Genomic DNA, 19,435 nt, shown 5'->3' with positions numbered 1-19,435 from the left:
TGTAAGTCATTATTGGAAACAGCCACATTTATGTCGTAGATCACGCCCGTTACTACATCACATCCCAAGGAAACATGACCGCGCACCTGGTTGCCGTCCAAGTCAGTCACACTGCACAGAACGCCCAACGCACTTGCGTGCAAAACGTCCACAACCAGTATATTCTTCGTGGCGTTCACTCCTATGTCCGTGATCTCATTTGGCACGAGCGTTTCCAGAGACCTCGACACAGGCTGTCTTTTAAGGCGTTTCATGCTGACGGTAGGAAGTGCAGGCAGAAACAGGATGGTATATGTGTTCGATTTTGGCGCTTCACTTACAGTTTGAATAGTTGAGGATGATGATGTTCTCATGTTCCTCCTCTTCACTTTGAGGCTCAGCACAGGTTGGAAATCGTCATCTGAAAAGTCCTCAGTGCTGAGATAGTAAGCATGAGTATCTTCACTGTCTCTGTCAATCGCTTGTCCCATCCGCTTCCTGGAGGCGGCCGCTGCTGACGCCGCTGGTACCGGCAGGCGCCCTGGGTGGTCTACATCCATCCCCTCCAAGGGAGCAGCGAAAACTGATCAACACACTTAAATTACAACTGAAATACGCCGGAGTTAGCAGAAGTAGCTCCTATTCAAAACACACTTCTTCGCCTTCCTTTCAATCACTAAAACTTCAATATTCTTAGTTGATTGGGCTACCGACAACGTTATCTTCTTTCTTTTTGTCTCCCTGCACACAACTTATAGGACAAAGAGTTTTTTCTGCCCTTGGAGCTGAAGATCAGTTTGAGTACAATGCATATTTCGGAATGTGTCAGTGCAACTCACTAAGCTCTTTAATGCATATTTAGTCTTTTTCAAGATCTACTGGCTGAGTTGCCCTCCAGACCCTCTTGAAAGGGTTTAATTGATGCCTTATGTGCACTGAGCGATTTAAAAGAAACACTTTTTGTGTTGAGATACAAAAATGACAGATCCCACGTACAGTGGCAATTGGTGATATGCGAAGCCCGACTGAGAACGGTTGATATGTCACTTCAAAATCAGCACAACGTTACGAGCTGGAGTTAAATGATGCCGTAAATGACTTCCGTATCATGATTATCGTGTTTGGATGTGTCGTTTACTTTCGTCGTGTATTCATGTCACCTGATACCAAATTTAGTATATGTGGAGCTAGCGAAACGACCGCGAGCACGCTATGGGCGTGGTATGTTATCATGTTCTTATATGACACGCGTGTCAGGATTATCAAGTTTGCACCAGTCATATATTTAGTCATTCACTGATGTCACGTAGCACCAAACTTGGTATATGTGGAGCTAGCAAAACGGCCGCGAGCGCATCCTGAAGGACTCAATATACTCCAATGTAGCATTGACGCGCGCGCACGCTGGGCACAGCGACGCTACGTTAGCAAAACGCGAGCACTTTCTATATTCTGTCGCCACACGGGACCAGCGTTCGTCGGCGCGGCCCAACAGCAACCAGCGCGAAATGCGACATGCTGCATTTCGACCCAATGCGTTACCCAGATAACACTGCGTGTCCCTCTTTTCGTGACGGAGAGACGCCGGATGCGCTGAAACACGCATGCGTAAGCAACGCAGCGTGGTGCGTGCCTGCGAGCATATTGCAGCACCGGCGCTTGGCGTGGCAACGCTGGCGGGACGCAACAAAATGAACGCCGGCGAGCACGCGCCCCGCGTCACGTCGAAACGTAATGACACCTTGACTGTGGCATGCAGTCATGTTCTCACATAACACGCATCCAATGATTATCATGTTTGCACCATTCACGTACCTTCGTCATCTATTGGCGTCGCGTAATACCAAATTTGGCATATGTGAAGCTATTGAAATGGCCGAGAGCGCATCATGAGTGTGGCATGTAGTCTTGTTGTTACATGACACGCATGTCGTGATTAGCGTGTTTGGATGTGTCATTTATCTATGTCGTCCTTTCACTTGGCGTAATACCAAGTTTGGTACATGTGAAGATAGCAAAACCGCTGCGAGCGCATCATGAGCGTATCAAGTAGTCATGTTAATACAAGACACGCATCTCATGTTTATCATGTTTTTACCAGTACCATACCTTCATCATCCACTCGCGCCACGTAGTACCAAAATTTGTATAAGTGAAGTCAGCGAAACAGCGGTGAGCGCATGACGAGTTTGGCATATAGTCATGCTTTTACAGGACAGGCTTGTCATAATTTTTATGTTAGGGTCAGTTGCTTGTGTTCGCCATGCAAGCATGCCATATCATACAATCCTTGCAACATGCCATGTGAACAAAACAACCGCACGAGCTGCAGGACCAAGAAATATAAATCATGACACTCATGACATACATGTCATGATTTTCATGTTATGACACTAGTCAAATATGTTCTTCAAATAGTCATGTTATGCCATACCAGGTTTGGTATCGATCCCATTATCGAAATGGCTAGGAGAGCTGAAAGTCGTAGGCGGCTAGATAGATAGCTAGATAGATAGATAGATAGATAGATAGATAGATAGATAGATAGATAGATAGATAGATAGATAGATAGATAGATACGCTCAAAGTCGCCGAAGTTCACTGAAAAATGCTTTGTATTTAAAATAGTAGCACATTAAAATTTATTTTCGATGTGCCTTTCACTGAATATTCCATTTTAATACGCAGCCTTAGTTTTTTCAAAGTCGTTGGGAAGTTCATTTTATAAGTGCAATCAAGTGATTTCTACTGTCGTACTTTAGCATACCTTTTTTGCATACCTAACCACGTGTGATATTTAGCAGTGATATACTCATGTTGAACATTGTTAATAATAACTGATAGAAGGCATTCCGGAATATTGTAACTTGTGTCCAAGGATTGGGGGGCGGGGCTGGTTGGTGAATTTTTTTAACTACATAGTAATATCTGCTTGATTTATTTTTTTGTGAAGAGTAATAAAAACTATAATTGCTGAGTTTGTGTTAAAACCAAGATATGATTATCAGTAGAAATGGGAAGTTTAGGCACGAAAACAGAATGTCTCAGGTGCCTATAATAGGCCCTATATACTGCCATTTAGGCATAAATAGGCGTTAAAAACTATCGTTTAGGCATATATAGGCACAATTCATAATTACTTCAGTAGCATGCTCAGCACAAATATTCAACTTCTAACAAACACAGCAGGCAAATTCAGTGCTTTAGAAAGGCTAAATTTATATTTTTCACAAAAAGGAATAGCAAGAAGCACAATCATTTGAACAGATTTGGGTGAAAGCTGAGGTACTTTGACAGTGTGTGAAAGGCTATAAAAACAGTGCCAAAACATCATCACCTCAAGGTTTTCTGCCTGGAATTGTGCTTGCTTTCAGTCAGTATTTGCTTTTATGTGAAAAAAAAAAACTCTCGACGTCCACTGAAGTTAGTGAAGCGTTCTTGTGACCTAGCCGTTAAACCCCACAAATCAATCAATCTTGTGACCTAGCTCTTTCAATGCTTTTATGCATCCTTTATAATAGAACCAGCACCACTCGAAACATTAGACACTTGCTTTAGCACATACAATCTGCAATTGTTTCTAAGGCAGATTCAAGCTTTAAGGCAACCCTGTCAGTGACGAGTCTATTTGGGACGAGGCGAATCATTCCTGCACGTCCGAAAAAAAAATGTGCATCCTTAAGCTTTCCCTTTAAGTGTTGAAAGCGATAGCAATCCCGCCCTGATGAATACTTTCACCACTTGATGCATACCTTTATTACATGATGTCACTCGACAAGTTTAAATTGTGGATTACATTAAAGTATAATCGATAAAGTTGAAAGTGGCTTGTGTCTGTCAAGCTTTCGCATTCTGTGTAATATGTGCATTCGAGTTCTGTGCATGCGAGTTCACAGATGTGGATGCAAAAATAACAGCATGAATCTCTGTGCCCGTAGAATCACCACAAAATACATGTTATTCGTGCAAATTCAGGGATTCTTCGAATACATTGTCAGTTGGGTGACCAATTTTGGAAGCTTTATGCCTATGCGTGCTTTAGAGTTGACATCAAAGTTAAAATACTGTTGACATTTATAGTTTCTTCTCCCCGGCTTTTCACATGGACAGTTTCTCAATCGACGAAGTTGCGTTTTGATCCACTCGTCCATTGCCTCAGAAGGTCATTTTAAGGCTTCCCTTTATTCCGAATTGCTCGGCAGACTTCCGACAGCCACCGTTATGAAAACAAAATGCCCACAAAACTTTTGGGTAGGCTGTAGTCGGCAGCGCTTGCCTAGCTTAGTTTCGGCTGGTTAGCATACGTTCTAGATAAACTGTACTCTAGCCTCGCAAACGCCACCACCGAGCTGTAATACTCTCGAAACTAGCGGCGGGGATCTTGAAGAGGACAATGGATACCCTAGCGTTAGCCTCTCCTCGCTACGCTACATTACACTCTAGCCGCGCTCAAGCAACCATGCTGCACTACTCTTGAACCAAGCGACGGAAATCTTTTATAGGGGCCTGCTAGCGCTATAGGCTCCAGCCCCACTCTTTCTTGCGGGGGTACAAGGGCCGCTCATACAAAAGCGCGTTTAAAGTGCGATGTTATCGGAGCGTTGACAAACGTCACATGCGTCGGAGCACATTGGCCGAGTCTAGATATACGTTGGCTGTGAAAGTGAGTCGACTTATGGTCTGTTTTCACCGGTATAACACAGTGTATGCGCGCGTTGACCCTATCTCGAACCATAATCGCACCTTACCAGTAACTAAAAACATCAACGAAAAAAAAAACTAGCGCTGTAAGCACGTGTTGTCGGTAATATGGCCATACCAAGTGCTGCTCGTTTTCCTCCATATGAAGAGTGCAATTAAGCAAAACGTTTACTCGACGAACGTGAAAAAGCATTTCCAGACACTGAAAATCTCATATAGGCTCGAAGATCGAAATAGGCATCTATAGGCACAATGTGGGATTAAAGTGTTTCCCATCCCTTAGTTTGTGTTTTTATGTGAAAGAGGCTCGAAATGAACTCTAGGAAAAAGTATGCATTTTGCCTAAAGTTTCAGTCTTTGATACCAGGCACACTGTAGTGTAGGGCTTCAGAGAATTTGATCACCTGTGGTTCTTCAAAATACACCCATGTCTAAGCAGACAGGTCTCCATCATTTCTCCTTTGATCGAAATCGCAGCCACAGCCAGGGTTCGATTCTGCGTCCTTAAGTTCAGCAGACAAGGGTTACATGAACGAAATACTGGTTGTGGGCTGTAGTCTTGCTTGTAATGATGCATGTTTAGTTGAGCAGTTTGGTGCCAACCAGGCACCTCTGCTAGTGCTCTGATGTTGTGTTTGACACATTCCTAATTTACTGCAATATATGATTATTTAGCATGCACGCGTTTCTGCGGGTAGTGTGTGCTGATGTTGTTTATCACATTCCTGATTTCTCACAATATTTATTGACTGTCGCATGTATTCTCAGTTAGCTGTGAAGTTATGATTGTTCCTTATATTTTAGTCTGTAAAGCTGCATACATTTGTTATTAGCCTGTGAAGCCCAACAAGTCACTGTGCTACACTTCGCATATCGTACATGAAATTGCTGATTTGGATGTGCAGAGCCTATCGAAGTATACCATAGTGTTTTGAATGCCTTGAAATTTGCCTTGTGGTCAGAAGTTCTTGTTGTGAAGAGTGTGTTTTTCAGAAATAAATGTAGTATCTATTACCTAGAAAGATGCTGAAAAAAACTAAGCCTTTAAAATGTTAATGATGTGCTAAATCTCCATGATGTTAAGGCTGATCTCTTAATTTTATCTTTCTTCAGCCACCAACAAGTGTACATTGCCTGTTTGAATACTGTCTGCAAAATGCTCTAAATTGTAGTGTAAACAATAATAAATGAATAATTTTGCAGAATTTTGTATACATGTCCTTGTACAATTCAATTACAGCAGCCGTATTATGCCGCACCGTGCAGACAGTGCAACGGGCCTAATTTCTGGCCTGCATAAAAGGTGGCTACGTACAGGACACATCCAGGATGGAAACTTTGAGGCGACATAAAAGCGGCGGCCAAACCGTGACAGCTAAGAGACATACAGAACGGTCACAGATGGGAAACATAGAGGACTGACACTTTTAGGCGACATAAAAACGGCTGCCAAATTGCGACATTTGGGAGACATGCAGGATGACCACAGATGGGAAACATACAAGATGACGCCTTAAGCGAACATAAAAGCGGCTGCCGAATTGCGACAGCTGGGAGACATATTGGTTGCACCCTCGTGTTGCCTCGAGGAACCATACAGTACACGCACAGGACGTTGACTTTTTCATAAGAGTACCCACCTCTCGTTTAGCCTTGCGAATGTCTGCTGGATGGCGGTGCTTTTATTGACAGTTTCAAGGTTGCAAGCGTTGTACCACAAAAATCACGCTATCCAAGGACTGCATGATGACGAGTGGAGCGAAGCATCTGTCAGTCTGTCCGTGCTTCCGTCCGTCCGTGCCTCCATCTGTGCGGTCATCATTTCGTGCGTCCGTGCGTTCGTTCATGCGTCAGTCTGTGCGTTTGTACATATGTCTGTCCATTCGTCAGTCGGTCCATGCATCCGTCCCTCCGTGCGTTCACCGGTTCTTCCCTGCATTTGTGTATGCATCCGTCCACGCGTCCGTCCTTTCATGCATCTATCTGTGCCTCCGTCCATGCATCTGTCTGTCTGTTTATCAGTCCAGTAGTCACCAAGTTAGCCGTTTTCTATTTGTCACCTTGCGACGATTTGAAACACAAAAGACATCTCACGCTTGAAGCCGCGTGCAGGGTTCGCCGGCTCAGACGAGTTCTCAACGAGCTCCTAATGGTCATGGTTCAGGTTGTCATTGGCCGCAGGTGCATGCAATTACGTGGAGTGATTCGTAATAGCGAATGGGACATAGTGACCTTCTCCTCCTATTATTTCCTTCTCTGCGCGCAAGTGAAGAGGGAGCGGAAGAGAAGGGCAGAACTCATGGGTAGAGTGACACTCTCCTCTCCTCCTCCTATGGAATACTAACCGAACGTGTCGTGAGTGAGTGGTAATGCCCTCTCCCCTCTGTTTTCTTTCTGCATCGGCTGGGCGCACAAAATGCACTCTCTCTTTGGCTTCTACTGACGGGCAATGGCTTTCCGTGGTAGCGTGGTAATTGTTTAGCTATCTTGAGTCAGCCGTGTGCCCTTGTGGCATAGAAAATAAAAAAATGATGATATCAACACCTAGAATACTGAAGGTTCTCTTTTTAAGCATTATAGTTCCGTGTTCAAGCTGAACTAATGAAGCATACATATATAAATGAACTGAGGCACATTTATCATCACAAAACCGCAGGCCCACCACCACTAAAAATAGCCATGCAATCAGGATTGAGTGATTAATTTGGGGGGTTTAACGTCCAAAAACCACCATATGATTATGAGAAATGTCGTAGTGGAGGGCTCCGGAAATTTTGACCACCTGTGGTTCTTTAACGTGCACCCATATCTGCGTACTCGGGCCTACAACATTTCCGCTTCTATCGGAAATGCAGCCACCACAGCCGGGATTTGATCCCGCGACCTGCGGGTCAGCAGCCGAGTACCTTAGCCACTAGACCACCGAGGCAGGGCGTGGCATCAGGAGACAACTCCACTACGCTTCACCGTAATGAGAAGAAATGACATCAACTTCCTCCGAAGATCCATGCAAAATCTACCGAGAAACACCCACCCTGAATTTCACCGCAACCGCCAGAAACAAGGAGTCAAGGAGCTACAGCGCACCTATGGCCAAGAAGTAGGAGTTCGTTGTGTTGATGATGATGCCTGATACGTTGCTATAAACTTGCTGTCGTGGGCAGTGAGAGCTAGATTGTTTTTAAGAGCAATACTTAGGGAGTTTTGGTTTTCTTGTTGCTTTCTTTACAGTTTGTCTGATTATTCACGCTGGTTCTTGCATCGAGACCCAGTAATGTTAACAGCCAATTTAGCTATAGTAAAACCTACTTTAGAATATGCAACTATCATGAGGGACCCTTATCAGTAAGGACTAATCAGTAAAGTTGAATGAGTTGCTCAACCACGGGTCGTGGGATCGATTTCTCGCTGCGGCGGCTGCATTTTTGAAGGAAGCGAAAACTCTGTAGGCCCATGTTGTCAGATATGGGTGCACGTTAAAGGACCCCAGGTGGTCGAAATTTCCGGAGCCCTCCACTACGGCGTCTCTCACAATCATATGGTAGTTTGCGGACGGTAAACCCCACATATCAATCAATTAGGTTGAGCGAGTACAAAAAAGAGCGGCTAGATTTATTCTTTAAAGATACTCTCGAAGTAATTCTGTAACAGATATGCTACAACTAAAATTACCCACCCTGCTAGAACACCGTCGTGTAGCCAGACTAAAATTCTTGCGTTTGTGTTCTCAAAATACATTTAACTTTGATGCGGCGCGGTACCATGTTCCGCGACCTGTCCTGAACCTGCGAAGTCACTGCCTCAGCAACTTTCAACTCCCCATATCTCGTGTGAACACATACGCTTACATTTATTTTCCTAGAACCATAAAAGGATGTATGGAATTATGAAGCTAAAAAATTGAATTCAAAACTACAGAATCTTTTACGTAAATCTTTTTGAATGCTAGCTATTTTTTTTAAATTTCATTGAGTTTATTTACACAAATTTCGCGTGACATGTACAATTTAGTATTGTGATGCTTAATGTTCTGCAGTGAATGATGTAGGGATAATGTAGATGGTGGAGCAAAATATTGTGATGGAAAAGATTTGTATTTATTTTCACCTATGCATTGCTTCTTCATGCTTAGTATGATAGTTATAAGGTCAGATTTTGTTCACTGTTTATAACGCAATGACACATTGTGGTTTTTAGATTTTTTGTGTAAGAAGTTCCTTGCTATTTTATGTGAACAAAGATTAGATTTATGCCCCACCTATGTAACGGATCAATCTGTCAACTGCACCTGTAAATATATAAATAAGTAAATTAAAAAGGTCATAAACTTTTTACAATATTTAAAACTTTTACTGATGTGTTAAAATGTTCGTGTTGATAATGAATCTGCTTGCGAATATTCCATACCTTTTTTATGGCTTGCTCGATGCGATGGTGTTTGTTTCTACATAGCAATGTTATTTTCGAAAAAAAAAACACACACAATACACTGCAGTTTGTATACATACTAAACGTTATGCATTGATTTCTCCAATTTTTAATAGAGAGGCAATGTAGTACCTAAAAACACCTGTGTAGATAATTGATAAAAAATTTAGGTACTGCTGTCTGAATAAGCACGATTAATTTGTAAACTAGGCGTGAATTTTTCTTTCCGAAGAACTGCCAACAGATGGACGTATGTGCAATAGCCGTGCCCGCAGACAATTTGACCCTAAAAAACTGCTAACTAAAGCACTCCTGAATAACAAAACAACTACCCGACCTTCTCACAAGAATGCTCAAACTGAAACTCAAACCTTTGTGGCGCAATGGCAAGGCCGGAACGGGAATCTTGTGGCCGTTTATGCAACGCTGAGCTCTCACGTGCGAAATGCCATTATAGACTCTAAGCAATGCATTCGCGCTTCCTCATGATTCCCTTCAGATTAGGGCATTTTTTTAGCCCTAACGTGAAAATTACGGTAGGCTTGTCATGATTTTCATGTTATGACTAGTCATCACTACATGCCACGCTAAAGGTGCGCTCGTGGTAGTTTGCTACCTTCACATACACCAAATTTTGTATTATGGGATATGAAAGAATGATGAATATATATGACTGGTGTGAAATTCGTAATCATGACATGAGTGTCATGTAATACATGACAACATGCTACGCTCAAAGCGGCTCGCAGCCGTTTTGCTAGCTACAAATACACCAAAATTGGTTTTACGTAACGTGAACAGAAGACCAAGGTGAATGACATGTCTAAACATGATAATCATGACATGCGTATCATGTAAAACATGACTACAAGCTACGCTCGTAGCCCACTCGCGGCTGTTTCGCTAGCTTCACATATACCAAATTTGGTATCACGCGACGTGAACAGACGATGTAGAGGAATGACCCGTTCAATCATGATAATCTCGAAATGCATGTTTCGTAAAACATGACTACATGCTACGCTCATGTCGCACTCACGGTTGTTTTGCCGAGGGATATATATGGGCCTAAGCGAGAAAGGTTTTCAGTGATAGGGTCTGGCAACACCGTCTCAATGTAAGAAACGGTTTTGACAGCCTGATGGTGACGCAGTTCAAGGCGTGTGAATTTTAGCCTGAATGTACTGCAGCAAATTTTGGAGGCCAAACAAAAGAAAAAAATCCAAGATAAATAATAGGGGTGTATTGCATAAGGAAAATTGAGAGGCTATGTCAGTACAGCTTACCCAACCTATGAAGTTTTTTTTTTCAGGAAGACGTTGCGGTTCTTTGGCTGTTAGCAGACCACAGAAATTCATATATACTTTAATGCACAAAACAGAGCGAATTATTTTCATGCTGTCAAGAATGCTCCGCACGTAAGATATCAGTTATATAAGATTAAAATTTCATTTATTGTTATCAGCTGACCATACGTGAGGTTATTAGCAAGGTTGGATACAGTGCACTGAATGTTGCACATATTGGCAAAATAATAGATAGTATACATCATTTGCAGAAGTTACAGAACGTTCTGCGTATAGATAAGAACAGAATATTGTGCAGACAAAAAGGGCATTTTTAATACTACCAATGGTGCTTCATGTAAACGAAGCATCTATAACACGGAATAATCTAACACAAGAAAGAGAAAAAACAGATAAAAAGCAAGCTGTGATTAAGAAAACGATATTGTGCACAGTAAAAAATAGGAGTTAAAATAAAGAATCATGCTTGTTGTCTAGCAAACTCTGTTTTAAACATGGGCTAGTCTTGTGCTGATTGCTGTATTCTAAATACTTCTGCGTGAACATATATATTCGTTTGTAAGACTGGCCATGCGAACTTTCGCACATGTCTTCCACATTTGTCTGGATTTGAGGCTGGTGACAACTATCACGCAAGAACTGTGGAGCAGCTGACACTGCGCATAAATATTGACCCATTCTTCAACAAAAAATATTTTAATAGGTGGCACAATATCATGAACGCAATTATTTACGGACCTTGATTGCATTTTTGCGAAAATAGGCTAACATGAACTGTACAAGGCGAAGACCTAATGGTGAAACAAAAAATGAAATATATTTCATTCTGTCTGCACACTCTGTCATTGATTTGGACGTAAAAATAGTTGGCAAGACCCGATGCAGTGTTTGTAGAGTACTAAAAGCTCGTATTCACCAATATTTAAAAAAAAGCAAAGGTATGAACTAATACGCAACAAGCCCATTAGCTAGCGTTAAGAAGGAAAGCACAGGAGTTTAGAATTTCGCTTCAGAATAGATTCCAGGTTCTCAACGAGGTAAGCGAAATTAGCGTTGACAGAATGAATCATAATCTTACTAGCAATGAAAGTTGGAGGTACAGCCATTAGACGGGTGCAATGAAAGTTGGAGGTACAGCCATTAGACGGGAAGCTGGCAAACTATCTCAGAAGACGAAAAATCTGTTTAAGAGGGGACAAATAATGAAACCCTAAAGTGCAAACAACCAGATAGACAAAGATGGTGGCGCTTCCGAATTCAATTGGTAGGCGTAAGATAGCCAACATCAGAAAGTACAACATGGAGGGAATTGAGAAGGCTGTAAAAAGCGCCACAAACCTAAAAGCTGTGAAAGCCACCTTGTGCAGAGGCAAAAATCAGATGTGTGCATAAAGGGACATGGAAGTCAATGTCATAACCACTATTAATAAGATAGTTGAGGTGGCGGAGGAGTTCTACAGAGAGCAGCAGAGAAGCCGAAACAACCAGGAAGATGTATGAATTAATAATAGCCCAGAGGAATCGGAAATTCTACCAGTAGCTACAGGGGAAAAAAGAAAAGCCCTAGAAAAATTGCAAAGATGCAATACCGCTGGTGAAGATAAGGTAACAGCATATCTGCTGAAAGATGACGAACAAACGATGTTATAAAGACTCGCGATACAAAGTGTCTCTTGACGGGAAAGGTCGCAGAATCTTGGAATAAAGCCAAAATCTCTTTATTCAACACAAAAGTAGACGCCAAGGAATAAAGGTCGAACAGCTTAATAACTGGTCTCTACAAACTATTTACAAAAAATAGCTAATAAAGTTAAGGATACGTTAGAATTCAATCTACCAAAAGACCAAGCAAGATTTTATACAGGCTACTCTACCATACGCCATATTCATGCTATTATTAATGTGATAGATAAATGCACGGAATACAACCAACCCACATGCTTTGCTTCCTGAGATCGCAAGAAGGTGTACGACTAAATCGAGACATCAGTAGTAATGCAGTCACTAAGGGATCAAAGCATCGACGAACCTTACATAAACACACTGGAAGACATCTGCAGTAGATCCACAGCCACCATAAGTCTCTACAAAGAAAGCGACAGAATTCTGATAAAGGAGAGTGTAATGCAGGAAGACACGATCTTTCCAGTACTATTCATAGCGCGTTTAAGCAAGGTTTTCAGGGCCTTAGATTGAGAAGTGTTCGGGAGAAGAGGTAATAGAGAGTATTTTAGTAACTTTTAACAGCTGATGACATTCTGTTGATGGGTAATTCAGGGGCAAATTACAGCTCATAGTTACTGAACTGGACACGGAAAGCAGAAATGTAGGTGGTAAAACTATTACGCACTAAAGTAATGTGCAAAAGCTTAGGCAGCAAACAGGACTTGCAATAGGTGGAGAGACACTGGAAGTTGTATAGTATTGTCCACTCAGAACAGGTAGCAAACATGGAGCCGAACCATCAGAGCGAAATAACTAGAAGAATGAGGATGGGGTGGATAACTTTCGTCAAGTGTTCTCAAATCAAGAGTTGTAATCTGACAGTAACCCTCAAGAGGAAAGTGTATACCATCTCTTCTCTGTCTTGCCGGTGTACCCACGGAGCATAAACCTGGAGGCTTACAAAGACGGTTAGCTTAAATTGAGGATGACGCAGTGAGCAATAGAAAGGAAACAAATACGTGTAACATAAAGAGGCAAGACGAGAGCAGAGTTGGCAACAGAGCTCACTGGGGTTAAGGGTATCATTGTTGAAATCAAGAGGAGGAAATGGAAATAAACAGGGAGCGTATCACGTAGGCAGGATATTCACTGGTAATGAAGGGTAATTGACTTGATTCCCAGAGAAGGCAAACGCACAAAGCGGAGACAGAAAGTTACGTGGGCCGACAACATTAAAACGTTCGCAGGTATAACACGGCAGCAGAAAGGACAAGACTGTGTTGGTTGGCGGATCATGGGAGAGGCCTTCGCCCTGCAGTGGACATAGTGAGGCTACTGCTGCTGCTGCTGATGATGATGATGATGATGACAGCAACACTGAAATACGTCAGCTTGTAGGTTGTCGTTGGTTGTTCTATTTGTCGTAGTGAATCCAACCTAATTATTTGAGTCGTTACGAGCAATGAATGTTATGGATGACTGTTAATTTATTTGTAGCTATTTATGCATAACGCGTGGAATACACGTGTAAGTTGCTAACGTAACTAGCTAGCGTATACGCGTAAGTGTATATGCAAATGTCATCAGCAATAAGAAAAATAGGCCATCCCGCTAAAATTAAAGTAATGCTATTCGCGTTAAGAAAGGGAAAATCCACGTGTAATGCCTGCCAGAGGAAAAGGACGACAAACAGACGGGGACAAACGTGGTCCCCATCTTTTAGTCGTCCTCGGCCTTTGTCGCGAAGTTATACATGCACCATGGATCACCCACTGGCCCAATTATCCACTTTGAATAAATAGACAATGTCCGCAGAACATAAACGTATATTCTTTTAAATATTTCCTGCGATGCAATGCAAATCTGTGCAGCTAATTACTTCCTATAGGCTAGCAATTTCAAGTGTATGTGAAGTATAAACCTACATGTGCAATCGTCAGCTAGATTATGACAAATACTGTGTAGTTTGTCCTCCAGACGTTTATGAATGCAGGCACCGCATAGCTTTGAGTTCTGATGCTAATATGTTACCCATCCATGCTATCCAAGCGTACCGATATATCATGAAGACAGCAGCCACCACTTCGTGGCTGGCATCAGTCAAAGTACTTCAGGTCAAGCGTCGAAGCTTTCGAGTAAAGCTTGCTGTCGACTGTTCAAGCAGAGATCTCGACTGTCTCAATTGCAGCTAAGCCGGTGCATGTGGAAAGATCTTTCCAACAACCTCTCGATACCTTTGTTCACTTGACTCATTGCAAGATATAAACACGTAACGTAGCATACAGAAAAAGGATCACCTAGTTCGACTCGTATCAATTTCATTTGCTTCCCAGAGCAAAGCTCAGACCCCCACTGTTTTCTATATTTTCTTCGCTTACTTAACGAGCATTGTTTTCTGCAGTAGAAGCCGTTAGGCGTGCTCTCGTATTAACTACACGTGTCACCACAAGGTGCTCATCTAAGTATTCATGGCGCGATCAACGCTGGTCTAACCCACATCGTGTGGTGCTTACGTTGTCGTAGTTAATTACATTCATCAAGCATGTTAAACGCGATTACGAACCAAAGCGGAAACACCTCACCATCGCACATCCTGCGTAGTCGCTGCATGCCCGGACAATGCCGGAAATGGGTAAATGTATTTACGGTATGACGCAACAATTTTTAATCTCTAACACAACGGTGGTCTGGGAGTGCACGAGCCTTGCCCGTGAAGGAATCTACTAATACGACAGAACCCGGCTAACTGGGTTACGTTACTAGGTGTGCACACTCTTGTTCGTTGATGGTGCAGTTTCATTATTCCGAGTATAGCCAGGGTAAGCTCTGCAGTCATCGAACGGGCCCGCGTGCTTTCCTTCCTTTCTCCATACGGAGATTGGGTAACGAGTGGCACCGCACACTCTTTGATATTACATCGCAGGGCACGCACGAATTTGAACTGGGCGTTGAACTATAGCGGACAGGTTAACAGATAATTCTTGACAGCTTCTGAAGAGCTGCACTCTGCTTATTGGTGTTAATGAGGTAACAGAGACATATGAGGTGCTAGAGGTGCTTGCTTTGTCATGCTTTCTGACATATAAATATTTGCAGCACTATTTTGTGTCACGAAGTATCCGTCTAATCTGCTTGCTTGTCACGATATCATCAAACTATTTATTTACTTCACCGCTGCAATTATATTATTTTGGTTTCGGTATAGTGAAGAGACCATGAAGGAATATTTGTTAATGTAGTTGAAAACAGCGCTGGACATGTCCTGGCTGTTCTTTCACTTCTCTGTGTGTTATTTTGAGGGGGTTGTCGTTCTCGTGGGCACCCAGAAGTTGTGTTTCAATGTAAGCGACTTTCAGTGCTCGAGAGGTACACTTCTTTTTGAAGTTTTACAAAAGGCATTCACACTTCACGCATGAGAAGCAGGCGAACTGCCATGCAACTTATCGCTTCAGCAACAACGATGGTCGTTTTACGTCCTACAATACCTATAACTGAGTGTCCACTTTGCTCTGCTGGCCTATCACGCACTCAGTTGTTTACAAACATATGACGGAACGGAGGCGATGTATTATATTAAATAGAGTCATACTTTACGGGGTACTGTTTCAGGCAGAACACATCTACTTTAGTCGGGAGCCCTTAAATAAAGTGATTCTGTAGTGCACGAATATGTTAGAATTTGGCAACACGTGCTCGCGTAATGCAGAGGTAACTTTTGTTTGCGCAAGGAAAAAGTAGATCAAGCTAATTTTTTGTAGCTCGCTGAGTCATTTAAAGCATCACCTGAACTACACTCACATGCTGGCCTCGAGACTGAGATCTCACGGCTGCCTGTGCTGCCCATTCATACTTTTGCGCTTGATTATGCAAATTCAAAATGTTTTGTTTTGATTTATAAACGAATTTAAGTACACATTCACTACAAAACCGGTATTAAATGAGTTCCAGAAAAGCACGTGTTTCTTTTCCAAGTAGAACGAACAGAACACACCTTCAAACAGCAAATAGTTCAGCCTCGAACCAGAAGGCCTATTGCAGACGGCGCACCATTTTGCTGTTCAACTATATAGCGGTATGCATGAAACGTCGAGGAAACGCGTTTCTTGGTTGATTTATATGTGAGGTTTAACGTCCAAAAACCATCATATTAATATGAGAGACACCGTAGTGAAGGGCTCCGGAAGGTTCCATCACCTGGGATTCATTGACGTGCACTGAAATATGAGCACACAGGCGTACAGCATTTCCGCCTCCATCGGAAATGCAGCCGCCGCAGCCGGCATTCGATCCCGCGACCTGCGGTTGAGCAGCCAAGTACATTATCCACTAGACCACCACGGCGGGACACGTTTCTTAGTATGAGACTTCTTTTCCCGCAGTTGGTATTCAGTTTAAAAGCATTCGTCGTGGTGAAAGCAAATCCCTAGCTACTGCCGCGTTGAAGCCTATCATAACATCGTCGCGTATACATTTACAGACGATTAGTGAAGTAGACTTTTGGTACGTGCTGCTCAGCCATCAAATGAAACTGGCTTCACATGGTTGCTCGGAACACTTCGTTGCTTTAGGGAGTCTTTAGGCATATAAAAAATAAAATCAACAAAAGCAATGGCAGTGTTGTCATCTAGCCGAAATGCGGGCAATCTTGGTTTGCCTTTAAATATTCCGTATTCTGCAGCATCACAAAATCCACCGATTTTGATTATTTCAGCCTGTATATAGCCCGTTGTAGCATGGGTGTCACAATAGCTGCCGTAGCGCTGAGTTTGATACGGTTCGCATACAGAAAAGCTGAATAATTGAATGTGATTGCGATGAACTGCTTTGGTTTGCGAAGTCGAGCACTTGAAATGTTATTAGCACTTGCAAGTAATGTACCTCTAATCCTTTTCACACTATTGACATGAGCATGTAAAGGTCACAAGGGCTTTTTTCATGCCGTTCTCACGGCTTTTAGCGTTGGCGACTTTCCAGTTTTTGTTTGGTAAATAATAAAGTTTGAAAATTTGCAAGTGAGGCTGGCAGTCAACTCATTCAGATCTGATCTTGCGTAACTCTACAAAACGCTGGTCTAAGAGAGCACGGCCGCTCCAGGTACACTCCTGGGACCGTTTTTTTTTTGTGTGTGTGGGTGTGTGTGTGAATAGCACGGCACCCATAAGCACCACCCCCACCGTTGTTCGCTCATGTGATAAGCGCGCGCACCAGCGACCCGGCGACCGCGGCCAGAAAGGCGATGTTCTCTCACCAGAGAGAGTAGAAGCGCATGCTTCCCCATATATATATATATATAAATAAATATATATATATATATATATATATATATATATATATATATATATATATATAGTGGGAGTAATAATTCAATGGGCCAGTTAGACTTCGTGAAGGTATGGAATATGGCACAACGGGAGCGTTGTCAACAAGGATAATTATATTTATTTCCCAACAGTTTCGAGAGGGGTCCTCCCTTCATCAGGGGATTAGTTATACTAACATGAACTTCCAAACTTCGTTGCTGCCGCGTCCCTCTTGCCTTGAAAGATGTTTGCGAGAGTGAGAGGAAACTAAAAAAAGGAAAAAAACAAAAAAGGGGAGAAAAAAAACTAAAAAGAAAAAGAAAGAAAAGAAAGAAAATAAAAAAAGAGGAAGAACCACTGTCAACACTGAGAACAAAACCAACTGTCCATGTACATCCACATACGGTTCATATCACGTGCTGTTCAGTTCTTGACGTGTGTCGGGTCACCCAAGATTGTCGCCGCGGTGCCGGGAGGGTCCGTACCGGCGTGCGTAAAGAAAGGGTTTCCCCGTAATGGGTCGGTCGGCGTGCGGCGTGCGTAAAGGAAGGGTTTCCCGTTAATGGGTCGGTCGACTATTTACCTTTAATATTCGTCCGTTTCCCTTCAATGGTCATCAAGTGGTAGGCGAACGTAAACACTTTGTATGCAAAAGTGGAAAAAAGAAAAAAAAAGGAAAAAAAGAAAGAAGAATAAAAGAAAAAAAACAAGAAAGGACAGTGTACACGTACGAGTCAGTCAGAAAAAACCATGGTCTCCAGCTATCAATCTTTGTCACCAATTTCCTCCTGGCTTACTTCTCGGAGGCAGTTGAGTTTTCCGGGGTCCTCGTTGCTGCCGGCTACTAATGTTCGAAATTTGAAAATAAAATATGCCTCCTGCTGTTCGCGCTCGCGTCTGTTTGAGAAACCGGACTGCAAAAGAGTTACGCTGATATTTTCAAAACTGTGGTTTGGCAGGCACAGATGTCTAGATAAAAGTAGCTTCGGCAGTGAAGTGGCGTGGTACCGGTGATTATTGAACCGCAGCCGAAATGGCGTGTCTGTTTGGCCGATATATTCTTGTCCACAGATGTTGCAACGTAGCATGTATATTACGTTACTGGAGTCACAATTAAGGCTTTCGGTTATGCAGAATTTGAAATCCGAGAATTTCGCTTTGGATTCACGTGTTGTGACCATCTGTGGGCATACCTTGCATTGAGCTTTTCCGCAGGGATGGCACCCTGATTGAAATTTGAGGGTGTTTGTTTTTGCTGTGATAAGAATGTCCTTCAAATTTTTATATCGGCGGTACACCACGTGAGGTGGCTTGCGAAAATAGAAGTTAGTCGTTTGCTTTGCCTGATTATGTTGAAATGGCGGGAAAGTATGTTGTGGATTCGTGGCGCAGATGAGGAGTAAGTTAGTACAAGGTTTGTTTGGGAAGTCGTTTTAGATACCCTGTTTGGTCCCTTAATTATATCATTCCTGTTCACGTTGCGAGCACGTAGTATTGAATCGTCAATAATGTCTTCGGGTTAATTTTGTTTCAATATAGAATGCTTTAGGTGTTCCGCGTGTCTGTCGAATTCCCGCATATCGGTGCAAATTCTTCGGTACCGGTAGGCCTGAGAATATGGAATAACCGTTTCGCAATGCTTTGGGTGGCTGCTGTTGAAATGTAGGTACATTTCATGGTCTGTAGGCTTTTTGTAAAGTTTTGTTGACAAGCGGTCATTTTCGACCGTGACAGTGACGTTAAAAAAGTTAATGCTAGTTTTGGAAATTTTGTGCGTGAATTTTATTGACGGGTGGCACTTGTTAAAATCCTCTATGAAGCGGAAAATACTTCCCTCATCATGGTTCCATATCATAAAAAATCGTCTAAGTATCTTCTGTAGTAGAAAGGTTTCAAGGTGCGTCCCTCAATGAACGGGATTTCAAGTGAAGCCATAAAGGTGCTCGCAAAGTTTGGGGCCATTTTTGTGCCCATTGCAGTGCCACTGACCTGAAGGAAATGCTTGCCATTGAACTCAAAATGGTTATAATTTAGTACAAGTTCAAGAAGTGTAAA

The sequence above is a fragment of the Rhipicephalus microplus genome, chromosome 1, assembly GCF_043290135.1.
Source record: "Rhipicephalus microplus isolate Deutch F79 chromosome 1, USDA_Rmic, whole genome shotgun sequence".
Classification (NCBI taxonomy): domain Eukaryota; kingdom Metazoa; phylum Arthropoda; class Arachnida; order Ixodida; family Ixodidae; genus Rhipicephalus; species Rhipicephalus microplus.
The sequence above is the reverse complement of the archived record's forward strand: the minus strand, read 5'-3'. Positions refer to the sequence as shown.